The following is a 13,742-nucleotide window of genomic DNA, read 5'->3' as shown; positions in this document are numbered from 1 at the left end:
CTGTGCTTGTACATGTGTAATGACAATAAAGTTATCTAATCTAATTTAAAATGTAATTTTCCATAGCAGGGCCATGGCTGCCAGAGCCCATCCCGGTACACTGATTGCAGTGTGGACTCACCCAGGATGGGGTGCCAGCCCACCATAGGGGACACATTCAAATACGCACAGCATTTACTCACAGACCCACACCTACCGCCCCACCGAGCTCCCAGGGGAGGCGGAAGATTGATCATCGTTGATTTATCCCTCGCTGCTGCTAGCCTTCTTACCTTGCTATCCTTTTTCCTGACTCTTGTTTCTAAACCTCACTACTCGAATTCTCCTTTTGTCTGCTCCTCTCTGACCTGAATGTTGCCGAACCACCACGCTGTCCCCGTTGCTGAGAATGTCCCATCCTTTGATGTCAAATCCACTGGTGGGCATGACCCACGCCTCCCTTGACTTTAAATCCAGCTTTCTAAAAATCTCACAGTGTGCTTTGGCAAACATCTTCACCAAGTTAGACCTACGTAACACGTACCACCTCCGGAGCCGGCTGTTCATCAAGGCAGCAAGGCAGTGGTGGCCTAGCGGTTAAGGAAGCGGCCCCGTAATCAGAAGGTTGCCGGTTCGAATCCCGATCCGCCAAGGTACCACTGAGGTGCCACTGAGCAAAGCACCGTCCCCACACACTGCTCCCCGGGCGCCGGTCATGGCTGCCCACTGCTCACTCAGGGTGATGGGTTGAATGCAGAGGACAAATTTCACTGTGTGCACCGTGTGCTGTGCTGCTGTGTATCACATGTGTGTAACGCGAACCGGGACCAGAACGTGTAGGAGGAGACGAGAAACCTCAGTGCGGCGGGACGCAGGGAGGCAGGTAAGTTCGAACGTGGGAACGTGGACGGCGCGAGCCGCAACACCACACTGATGTTGTCGTTCGCGTATTAAGACACAAGACAGGGCAGGACAGGGCAGGACAGGGAGCAATTGGCAGCTGCTCTCCAGCCTAATATATAGGAGTCACGTTACCTCATTTCCGTGTTACTCCGTGTTACTCCCGACCCCCGACGGCCCCGGAGCGGCGGCGGTACGCTGCCGGTACTCAGCCACCAGAGAAGGGTCCAGGATGAAACGACTCGGGATCCAAGACCGTTCTTCTGGTCCATAGCCGGTCGAATGCACAAGGTACTGGACCCCCCGACCTCTGCGGCGAGAGGCAATAATGCGCTCCACAGTGTAGGCGGGTCCCCCGTCGACGATGCGTGGCGGTGGCGGATCCGGAGCAGGAGGATGAAGCGAGGATCGGACAAAGGGTTTGAGTTTGCTGACATGGAAGACTGGATGGACACGGATGGCAGGAGGGAGTTGGAGACGGTATGTGAGGGGATTGATCCGACTGAGGATCCGGAATGGTCCGATGTATCGAGGGGACAGTTTGTGTGACTCAGTCCTGAGACGTAGGTCTTTGGTGGACAGCCACACCCTTTGTCCCACTCGGAAGTGCAGTCGACGAGGGTGCCGGCGATCGTGCTGGGTGGACATCCTTCGGGAGGCGATGAGGAGGGCCGACCGCGCAGATTTCCAGGCCTTTTGGCAACCGCGGATCATCTGACGGGCCGAGGGGACCCCACCTGCAGGCACCTGGTGCGTGAAGATGGGGGGCTGATATCCATGGCAGATCTCAAAGGGACTATGGCCGGTGGATTTGCAGGTTGTGGGCCAGCTCCGCCCACAGGAGAAACCCGGGCCAAGTGCGTTGGTGTTCTGACGCAAAGCACCGCAGGTATCGTCCCAGCTGTTGGTTGGCCCTCTCCACCTGACCGTTGGTCTGGGGATGGTAGCCAGAGGAGAGGCTGCAGGTTGATCCAATAAGGCGACAAAACGCCTTCCATACAGCTGAGACGAATTGGGGTCCCCGATCAGAGACGATGTCCTGGGGGAACCCATGGAGGCGGACCACGTGTTGAAGCACGAGGTCAGCGGTTGTGGCAGAGGACGGTAGGCCGGGCAGGGCGACCAAGTGGACCGCTTTGGAGAAACGATCCACTATGGTCAGGATGGTGGTCATACCACTAGCTTCAGGGAGGCCGGTGATGAAGTCCAAGGCGAGGTGGGTCCAGGGGCGATGAGGAATGGGAAGGGGACGCAGGGGCCCAGCAGCCGGAGTGTTGGGAGTCTTGGCCCGGGCACAGACATCACAGGCATCCACGTAGGCCTGTACGTCCCGTCGTACTGAAGGCCACCAGAATGCTCGGCGAATGAAGGAGAGGGTCCGTTGGCGTCCTGGATGGCCTGAGAGGACGGAGGAATGGCCCCAATGCAGTACATCGGGCCGGCAGGTATTTGGGACGTACAGGCACCCGGGTGGGGTGTTGTCTGGGCCAGGGTCGGATGCCTGGGCTGCCCGGACCTTCGTCTCGAGGGACCACCGGAGAGGGCCTAGGATGCGATAAGGAGGAAGAACGGGTTCGGGGTCAGAGGATGGTGAGTCTGGGGCGTGTTGACGGGAAAGAGCATCGGCTTTTTGATTTTTGGACCCAGGACGGTAGGAGAGTTGAAAGTTGAATTGCTCGAAAAATAATGCCCACCTCGCCTGGCGGGGATTCAGTTGTTTGGTAGCTTTAATTGATATGAGGTTTTGGTGATCGGTCCAGACCAGAAAGGGGGTGTCACTGCCTTGTAGCCAGTGCCGCCACTCCTCGAGGGCCCACCTGACTGCCAGCAGCTCACGGTCCCCCACCCCGTATCGCCGCTGTGCAGGGGTGAACTTCCACGAGAAGAAGCAACACGGGTGCAATTTCCGGTCCGGACCGCGTTGAGAGAGGACGGCGCCAGCACCCACCTCTGACGCGTCCACTTCTACAACAAACGGAAGGGTAGGATCTGGGTGTTGAAGAATGGGGGCGGTGGTGAAATGACGACACAAAGATTTAAACGCTTGAATGGCCTCCGGGGTTAGGCGAAACGGACCTGGTGAAGGTTTGGTGAGAGCAGTGAGGGGTGCTGCGACCGTACTGTAGCCACGGATGAAGCGACGATAGAAATTTGCAAACCCAAGAAACCGTTGCAGTTGCTTCAGCGTCATGGGTAGGGGCCACGACGCCACTGCTTCCAGCTTCTTGGGCTCCATGGCCACACCCTGGGACAAGATGGTGAAACCCAGGAATGTGGTGGAGCGCTGGTGGAAGGTGCATTTCTCCAGCTTACAGTACAGTCGGTGGGCGAGCAATCTCTTTAGTACTGCTCTCACGTGTTGAATATGGGATTCCAGAGTGGGTGAGTAAATGAGTACGTCGTCCAGGTAGGCATACACCCACCGTCCCAGCATGTCCTTGAGAGTATCATTGATGAACTGCTGGAAGACGGCGGGTGCGTTGCATAGACCGAATGGAATGACAAGGGATTCAAAATGACCAGTGGGGGTGATGAATGCGGTTTTCCACTCGTCGCCCTCTCGGATACGAATCAGATTGTAGGCCGACCTGAGATCCAACTTCGTGAAGTATTTGGCTCCCGAGAGGGCGTCAAGGGCGGTGTTGGTTAGAGGTAAAGGTGTTCGATTTTTGACTGTGATTTTATTGAGTCCACGATAGTCCACACACGGTCGCAGGCCACCATCCTTCTTTGTCACAAAGAAGAACCCTGCCGCGGCCGGGGAAGTCGATGGGCGGATGGTGCCGTTTTGAAGCACCTCTGCCACAAACCGCTCCATGGCCAATTGCTCTGCCTTCGAGAGGGAGTAGAGATGTCCTTTCGGGGGGGGTGGTTCCTGGCAGCAGGTCAATGGCCATGTCGCCTGGTCGGTGGGGAGGCAGCTGGGCAGCTTTGGCTGGACTGAAGACGGTGACTAGGTCGTGATAGCAGGAGGGGACATGGTCTAGGACAAGACGGGTCGGTTCTGGGTTCGAGGAGGCAGACAGGGAGGGCTGTGGCAGAAGGCAATGGCGATGGCAGTGCGCTCCCCACTCCAACACCACGCCCGATGACCAGGAAAGGTGGGGTTCATGGAGGGACAGCCAGGGGAACCCGAGGAGGAATGGTGAGGTGATAATATTGGTCACTAAAAACTGGATCTTCTCCACATGCGAGTCGAGCCGGAGATGAAGAGGGACCGTGCGGTGAATGATGGGTCCTGCGGAGATAGGATGACCATCCACGGAGGTGATTGTGAGAGGACTTGGGAGGAGTTCCAGGGGAATGTGATGTTGTCGGATGAAGGAGTGGTCTATGAAATTTCCAGCCACCCCGGAATCCACAAAGGCTGTGGTGGAGATGATTCGCTGATTACATTCCAGGACGGCCGGGAGAGTGAGTCGGGAGGTCGGTGGCATCAGATGTGGAGGAAGGGGCCTAGATGGCCGCGCCGTGCTGATCTGCTGGGTGTCCCGTCTCCCCGGACGAATAGGGCAGGTCAGGCGGATGTGTGAGGGGGAAGCGCAGTATGCACACAAACCCTCCCGAAAACGCCGTTGCTTCTCTTCAGGCGTGAGGGTTGTCCGTCCCAGCTGCATGGGTTCCCCCCTATGGTCTGGAGGAGTGACGGTGGGCTGAGGTGGTGATAGAGGCGGTCGAGGGGTCTGATGCAGGGTCGGAGTGGGGGCCGCAGTTTTCGGGAGTGCCAGCAGTTGGCGATCAATCCGCATCGCGAGTTGTATGAGGGCCTCATACGTTGCTGGCATCTCCCGGCTGACCATCTGGGGCCAGTCCCTCATAGTACATCATCCGGAGGGCGTGGTCGCCCAGCGGAGTCTTTGCAGCCAGGGTCCGGAATCTGGCGGTAAACTGGCTGACCGATGAGGAACCCTGGCGCAGATGGTACAGCTGCGACGCGACGTCTTCCACACCGTCCGGATGACAGAAGGTGATTTTTAATTCCTCCACGAATTCGGCATATGAGAGAGATGCAGAACTGGGGGAACTAATTCGGGCAGCCGCCCACTCTGCTGCGGAACCACCGAGCCGGGTTAGTAATAAGGCGATGCGGGACCGGGCGCTGGGGTAGCGGCTAGGCTGCAGCTCGAAAATCAACAAGAGAGCGGTGAGGAGCGGTGAGGAGCAGTTCGTGGATCAGGAGAACAGAGAGGACAGGTACGGTCTTACTGGGTTGAAGGTTTTCGGGGCCGAGTCGAATGGCGTGCGTAATTCAATGACTGAGCAATTGGCAGCTGCTCTCCAGCCTAATATATAGGCGTCACGTTACCTCGTTTCCGTGTTACTCCCGGTCACATGATGGAATCATGTGACAATGTGACAATCACTTCACTTTATTACTTTATTAGCTAGCGAAGAGCAAATTACTTTCACATCAGTCCACGGAGGATGGCCATGAAACCAGACGCTTAGACGCTGACTGCTCATCGTTGGCTTATCCCTTGCTCCTACCAGCCTTCTTACCTTGTTATTCTTGCTCCTGACTCATGTTTACAACCACCCGTTTCTGGACCTCGCTTCTCCTTGTCTGCTCCTCTCCACAATGAGATCAATCTCATTGATCTCATTGTGGGCTTTTTCTCCCACTATAGAGCCACTCCTCACCAAGCTCTGTGCCGCCACATGTCCTTCACCTCTACCACACTCACCTACTGCTGGTTCTCTGCGCTCAAAGCAAAGGCAAATATCCTTGCCATATTCTCCAGCCTTGCCACCTCGTCCTCCTGCGTCTGCACCCAGGATTCAAACTCCTAACTTTGGCGGTGTGAGACCACGCTGCTAACTACCATGTTCTGGATTTCTATAATTAGAATGGGAATTTCAGATGTGTTGGACTGTTCAGTGAAACCTGAACCATGTCTTCTCACAGTAGACTGTAAATGTGACACAGTAGTCAGCCATGTTAACTGACTTCATAGTTACTTTTTTTTTCAATACAAGATCAAAAGATTGAGTTGTGAACCAAAAATAGTTGTTTAGGGCTTTATTGCTTATAATGCAGCCAACCCTGTCCATTCTGCCAAAGGACAAATTCATTTCTACCTCCATATATTAGATTTTCATGCATCATTAGCCAGCTGAATTGAGCAGAGTGAATTATGCCCTGTGAGAATGGTTTCAGTTCCATGCCTAACCTGGCTGCATGTGCATCATTGTCACTTCATATTTAAAGTTTTCTTTCCCTACAGCATAATTGAAATTTGACCCACTGTGTGAAAAGTAACTGAAATCTAAACTACATACACTGGATTTGGATGTGGAATTGTAACACCAACACACCATCTTTAACATGAAGGTGATTAGATGATCAGATTTCACCAAACAAGAAAAGGTTGGAGAACAGAACCGCTGCAATCAACAAAACCTTCATATTTCATCCAGTTTTTGAATATTTTCTAGGTTTATTATAAGGTGATTATAAGGTCATTTTAAATATTAAATAATAATAACTATCAATAAAAACAAAATTGTTAATAGATATTTATCTTAGTGCTTGTAATCTTATGTTACTTATTACTTTGAACTTGTGTTCACTCAAGGTGAATGTATTCATACATCTAATAGACATGGGCTGAAGTCATGGCCTGTTGAGACAAGTACCTCAGTTCAGTATTGCCCCAGAACTTCACAAAAAACAATAACAGACTTCTGTTATAATGAAAATAAATGAGAAACAACTGATAATACCTTGAAATTGCACACATTAAACAGAGCAGAGGAAGGGCCCTACTTTAAAGTCCTTAATATATATATTATATATATAGACACACACACACACACACACACACACACACACACACACACACACACACTCTATTACTATATATTATGTCTTAAGCACATCTCCTAATTGGAGACAATATAGCCTAGAGCATGACAGGCTGCTGCCTATTTATTTAATTAAATTTCACTATTTGTTTCATTATCTAATTTATTTGTTATTATTTTAATGAAATTACATTTATTTGTATTCATTTAGATTGTGCAATGCCATGGGAAAAGATCAAAGCAATGGACACAAGTGCAGCAATAGTCAGTTTATTAAAAACACAAACAACAGAATAACATTGGGGAGTTTGACCTTTTGACATGATTTGCACTGTTTAGCAAGATCGGACACTCACTGATGGGAGTGCTGGCACTTTGTGGTGTGAGGGATATGGTAGTGCTCAGTGCTTCACGTGAAGTGGGTCTGACTAATGATGATTAATTGAATAGACTTCAGGAGGAGGTGCTCAGGTGCGTGTGTGTCATTTAGAATCATTTAATAGATTTATCTCCAGACACTTTTAAACCTCTGCACATTGTTCCCTTGTGTCAGTGCTAGAGATTACTAGACAGAATTTTTAATTTACAGAATTAAAAATATCTAATGGCACCTTGTACCATCCACCACCTCTTCAATACCGCATTTATGCAGAGTAAAAAAATTGAGGCACATTGTAAAAACTGCAACTTAATGTTAAGCTTATACAATGCTAATTAATGCTTTGCTGAATTAATACATTTTATTCATAATGTTTTCTTAATGCCATACAAGCATTTTCCTTTAACAGTGCAGTATCTAATAGTCCTGTGTGAAAAATTTACATTTTAATCAATTCAATTTCCAAAATAACTACTAATTTATTTCAGTTGACATGTTTGAATATGTTCTGTTCTTCTCAGACACCAACATGTTTTCCTTGAGGGGTATCCTATATCCATTTAAATCCTAGCTTAATGTAGCAAACTTAAGATACAGGATGTTATTCAAAAATAAGAATCCTTTGCCTTTCTGACCAGATGAGTTTGGTTTTGTGATGGGTTGAATCAGGGATGGATTATGGGTCGTGTGGGCCCCTGGGCAAAAAAAAACTGCTGACTGTAAATCGCTCTGGATAAGGGCGTCTGATAAATTCTGTAAATGTAAATGTTAGCAAAGTTGAAAGTTGAAGCATCAGCTTCAGTTATACATGTAATGTCCAATATGGAGTAAGTATGTTCTCCTTTATCTCTATTAATCCTTATTTTACTCATGCTAGTGTCTATTTGGGATACATTATGACATAGGGTTTATTTTTTAGTTTAATCCAAAACCAAATATGTTCATTCCATGCTCCTAGTGGTCTTTCTGTGCAGCTGTCTCTACTGACCACTGAGCTTGATGGATTTTTTAGTGAATTGTAAAATTATATTAATATTAGGGAGCAGTGGTTGGCCTAGCGGGTAATCCCTTTCATGGCTGCCCTCTGCTCACCAAGGTGATGGGTCAAAAACAGAGGACACATTTCACTGTGCTGCAGGGTTTCACAATGAAATCTCTGGCTTTTATGTGCCATCAGGATTGGCCACAGGTGATGAGCCCAGCTGCAGTCAAACCTGACTAAAATTCTGCATGGGCTATTATAAGTACACAATAAAAAAAACAATATTCAAATATTCCAAATAACACAATGTGAAAACAAATCAGTATGTAGCCCCCCACATGCCCACATTATATTCATGAGCAGGTAAAGCAATAAAACTAATAAATCCTCTTGAAAATAATCAAGGTGGCAAGAGAAGAGAGGGATTTGAGAAATCATGTGATCTGGTGGGAGGTCAGTCACCATCCTCATAAAGCAGTTTGTGGACATAACTTTTACTAAAAATCAAATGAAATAACTTTGCACTGTACTTGATACAGTAATGTTAACATTATTGTTATTTCAAAGAATTTGTCAAATGCAGACCTCATGGAAATGGCTTGGATAAACTAAGATTCTCCAAGGTCAAGCACAACAACAGTTTCAAATGTTCACATACTTTAAGGAATACTTCTGTCATAAAGTCAAATTTTATATGGATACAGTTTGTTCTATTGTCTTCATTATAATCCTTGTCATTCACCTGATATAAATTTTATATAAAAACTTCTGTGGACTGATCATTCATTCCTACAGTGCCTTCAATACTTTTGTCATGATCCGGACCGGCAGGGGTGTGTCACGACTTCGGGCTTACGGGGGAAGGAAGCGCAGAGGTCTGACATGCTGGGAAGGGTTTTATTATTATTAAATAAACAAACAAATACAAATAAACAATGGCGCGGTGGCCAAAAAGGGAAATAAATGGGAATAGGCCCTCTTCCTGCCTGTCCCAGCTGGGTCCTCATGCCTACCCGGGGGCTCTATGCCGCTCCACCCCTCTGGAGGCGGACGCAGGCCCATGCCTGGCCCGCCCTCCTCACCGGCTACCGGAGGACCCAGCTCAATCGCTTCCCCACCTCCCCTCCCCTCAGGAGGAGCCCCCAACCCGAACTGCACCCCCCCAAAAAACCCCCCCCCGGCTGGACTTAGGGGTGCCTTGGGGCTAGTCCACCTCGCCTTGGACCGGTGCAGTCAGGTTGGGAACTCCCTCCCTGGGGTTCGGCTCCGCTGCTGGGTCGCCATATGGTGGACACAAAGAGGGGAAGTGGGGGAAACATACGGACACATATACCACGCACACACACACAGACAGAGACAGACAGAAGAGAGGGTCGTCTGGTTCCCTCTCTGAGCACTCCGGGACCTCCTCAGGGGGCACAGCCAGGATCTCGGGAGGCGCGACCTTCTCGTCGCCCGCCAGTGCTTGGTCTTCTTGCCCCGGATCCTGACTGGCGCTGGATGTGGTGGAGGGGCAGAGTTTGATCCTGGCTCAGGCTCTGGCCGATCAAACTCCGCCCTCAGTCTCTGCTGGAAGTCCCAAAAACTCCTGTCGGTCTCTTCCTGCTGCCAGAGGGCTGTGCTCCAGCCCCATGCTGACCCAGTCAGACACGTGAGGATGGTGGTGATCTCATCCCTGTCTGCTGCCCCACTGAAGGGTCCTGGGACCATTGGGCTGTCCCACACGGGGCTGGGCACATCGCTGGAGATGGTGGTGGGCGTGTGGCGTGGGGGGTGGTGGACGTCTTCTCCAGCATGCGGGGGTGCTGGTGATGCACTGCCGTTCAGCTGGGGAACGTCCGGGCAGAGGGAAGGCGGGTTGGCGACTGGAGCTGGAAGGGCATCTTCCCTGTGAGGCAGTTCCGGCAGTGCAGTTGCTGGCTGGTGACCTCCTGTCGCCCTGTTCCACCAGCTTACCCCCGCATCACTGTCCTCCTCCTCACTGTTGTCGCACCTCTGGGACTGACGTGGGTCTCCACGGACCTCGCGACGATCATGGACGGGCACGATGGGCGGAGCCATCCCGGCACCGACTGCCCAATTGGCGTCATCCTCGTCGTAGTTCGTGTCGACCTCGTACCCTCTGAGGTCACGTGGGTCTTCACGGATGTCGCGACAATCTCGGACGCAGGCGCTGGGCAGAGCCATCCCGGCCCCGACTGCCCAACGAAAATCCACATCATTGTCGCTCTCGTCATCCGTGTCCTCCCACCGGTGACTCCGAAGGTCATCATCACGCGGCGCCACGTACCACGGCTTCTCGGGGAGAAAACGCTCCACCAGAACGGGTGTCGCATCTCTCCCCTGGCGTCCACGTTCGCCGGGCTGCGTCCTTCGCGGCGCTTTTTCTCCTCTGCTTTCCACCTCTGCGCTTTTGGGGAGGTCTCCGGCATTCTGTCACGACTTCGGGCTTACGGGGGAAGGAAGCGCAGAGGTCTGACATGCTGGGAAGGGTTTTATTATTATTAAATAAACAAACAAATACAAATAAACAATGGCGCGGTGGCCAAAACGGGAAATAAACGGGAATAAACGTAAACAAACCCGCAGGCGTGTGGCGATTGCCAGAACTGAGTTTGAACCATCATGTTGCTGCGATCTCCAGATCCTGCAGGTTCACTCTCTACAACATTCGCAAGATTCGGCCTTTTCTCTCACAACAGGCTACGCAGCTCCTTGTCCAGGCAATGGTCATCTCCAAACTCGACTACTGTAACTCTCTCCTGGCTGGAACCTCTGCAGTCACCATAAAACCACTCCAGATGATCCAAAATATGGCAGCCCGTCTCATTTTCAATCAGCCAAAATACACCCATGTTACACCTCTTCTTACCTCCCTCCACTGGCTCCCGGTAGCTGCTCGCATTGAGTTCAAATCCTTGATGCTTGCCTACAGGGCTGTAAATGGAACTGCGCCCTCCTACATCAACACACTACTACCTAGATACACTCCTACACGCTCTCTCAGATCGGCAAACGAAAGGAGACTAAAAATTCCTTCTTCACGGGGTCTCCGATTCCAATCATGTCTGTTCTCCGTTGTTGTCCCTGGCTGGTGGAACAACCTGCCCTCCTCCACACGACTAGCCGAGACTATCACCACTTTTAAGAAGAAGGTGAAAACCCTCTTATTCCAAAAATATTACAGACAAATTTAACACATACACATGCATACACATTGAACAAACAAATACAAAATGTATAAATACATTATAATTTTTCTTAGTCTAGCACCCAACACTCTCCGAGCATGCTCTTCAATGACAAGTCTAAGCCTTATCAGGGCTCTTAGTTTGTATACTTGATATTCTATAGAAATCGAACGAGAATTGCTGGTGTCTTCCCATTGTAAGTCGCTTTGGATAAAAGCGTCTGCCAAATAAAGTAAAGTAAAGTAACTGAAAATACTAACACACGGTTACAATGTCAAGTTCACGAAAATGCCGGAGACCTGGAAGGGGCGGAAACATCCGGCATTTAAGTGCTGTCAGGATTGGCCACTGGTGTTGAGCATAGCTGCAGTCAATCCTGACAGGGTGACTCCGGATCCGTAGTTCAGACCGGAGTTTCATGTTCGTCCTGTGTAATGTTCACTGATCGTGTTCACCTGGTGTATATTAATATAATTGTATAAAGCTATCCTGTTCGTATCTGTTCGCCGTCGGGTCATTGTGCGTGTTGATGTTCCCCTGTCTTGTGAAGTTTGTATTAAACCCCTGTCACGTGAAATCGTGTGAATGCGTCCTCCTTCATGCCATGTCCAGGCCACCCGTGACAACTTTAAATAACCAGAGCTTCAATCTACACTGACATGCCATTTTTGCATTACCAGGACCTGGCAGCAGCAGTCACAGAAGTATTACTGAGATGGGAGTAGGAGTGATGTAGAATGATCAAGCAGATGCCGTGACACCTGCACTGCCAAGAAAGGGCCACTGAGGCATTTGAGAATGTCCCTCAAACATATATAGAGAGGGGTAATGGATATACTGGGCCCATTCCCAGAACCTAGCCTGCAATTGATATGTGTTAACAACCACATAAGTCTTTCCTAAGTGACCAGAAGCCAACCCCCTTCTCAACCAGATGGATAACACTCCTGAACAGTCTGATGGAGGTGATGCTTTGATATTTTGTTATCTCAGAGACTACAGTCATCAGATAATGAAGCTCCTGTATGCCTCTGATGTTGTGCAGGATGTAACTACAGACCCACTGAGAGCTGCAGACCCTTGTTGATCTGCCATGTTCCCAAATGATACCTTACCCTCAACAAATGCTCATTATCCACTGCATGGAGGTTGTGCACAGGCATGACAGGAGGAAGGCAAAGCCAGTCATTCATTCACTCAGCAACAATGGAACTATGTTCAATGGAGATGATCAAAGATAAGAAACATCACAAGATAAGCAATATCAACACTCTTATGATGGCATCGGTACCTATAAAGGTTGTGTTTGAGGGGCACTAGCAGCCTTTTCTTGATTCCTCCTCATGATACCTGTCAATTTAATAATTCTGAAATTTCTGATCTGTCAAATCCAGCTGTTGTCTAATGCATCTCTTTCAACATCATGTATTCAAATTCTATGATGTACATTTATAAAGAATTCAGATTCCTGTGTCATGGCGTGTGTGTGTGTGTGTGTGTGTGTGTGTGTGTGTGTGTGTGTGTGTGTGTGCTTGTGCGTGTGTCTTCTTCACTAGCACATTGCTGCCATCATGTGGAAGTAAAAGATTTCTTATTAAGGGAAAAATCCAAACCTACATTCCACTTGTTCTCAATCAAGAAATCACTTAAATAAGACCTGCCTGACAAAGTGATGTAGACCAAAAGATCCCCAAAAGCTAGAAATCATGCCAGATTCAAAGCAATGAGAAAGAAAGTAATTGAGACCTATCAGTCTGGAAAAGGTTATAAAGCCATTTGTAAAGCTTTGGGTCTCAGGGGTCACAATGTGAGCCATTATACACAAATGGCAAAATATGGAACAAAGAACTTCAGGTCTTACCTGCCTCAGTGCCAAGACCAACGCCATTCCTGAGCAAAAAAAACATCGTCTCGGTTTTGCCTACTAACATCTTGATGATACCCAAGACTTTTAGGAAAGTACTTTGTGGATTGCTGAGACACCTTTTGGAAGGTGTGTATACCATTACATCTGGTGTAAAAGTAACCCTGCATGTAAGAAAAAGAATACCAACAGTTAAAAATTGTGGTGTTAGTGTGATGTTCTGCTTTTGCTTCTTCAGGACCTGGAAGACTTGCTGTGATAAATTGAACCATAAATTCTGCTGTTTACCAAAATGGAGAATTGCCATCATTCATGACGTGTGTCACGATCCGGTCCGAAAAGAGGTTACTCATTGTTTCATTGTTGTCCTGTGTAATGTTCCATAATCGTTCTCACCTGTGTAAATTGTATAAAGCTGCCCTGTTCATTTCTGTTCGCTGTCAGGTCTTTAACGTTATGTTCCGTGTTCACCACTGTCAATGTCTCGGATGTCTCCCCTGTCCTGTGCTTCACTATTAAACCCCTGTTTCGTGATGTCAGGTGATTGCGTCCTTCATTCCTCGTCATTCCTCGCCCTGCTCTCTGTGCACCCGCCGCGTCATGCCCGCATGGACGTGACAGAAAGACCTGACGTACATTTGG

This window comes from Denticeps clupeoides, chromosome 2 (genome assembly GCF_900700375.1).
Source record: "Denticeps clupeoides chromosome 2, fDenClu1.1, whole genome shotgun sequence".
Taxonomy (NCBI): domain Eukaryota; kingdom Metazoa; phylum Chordata; class Actinopteri; order Clupeiformes; family Denticipitidae; genus Denticeps; species Denticeps clupeoides.
This window is presented reverse-complemented; position numbering follows the sequence as displayed.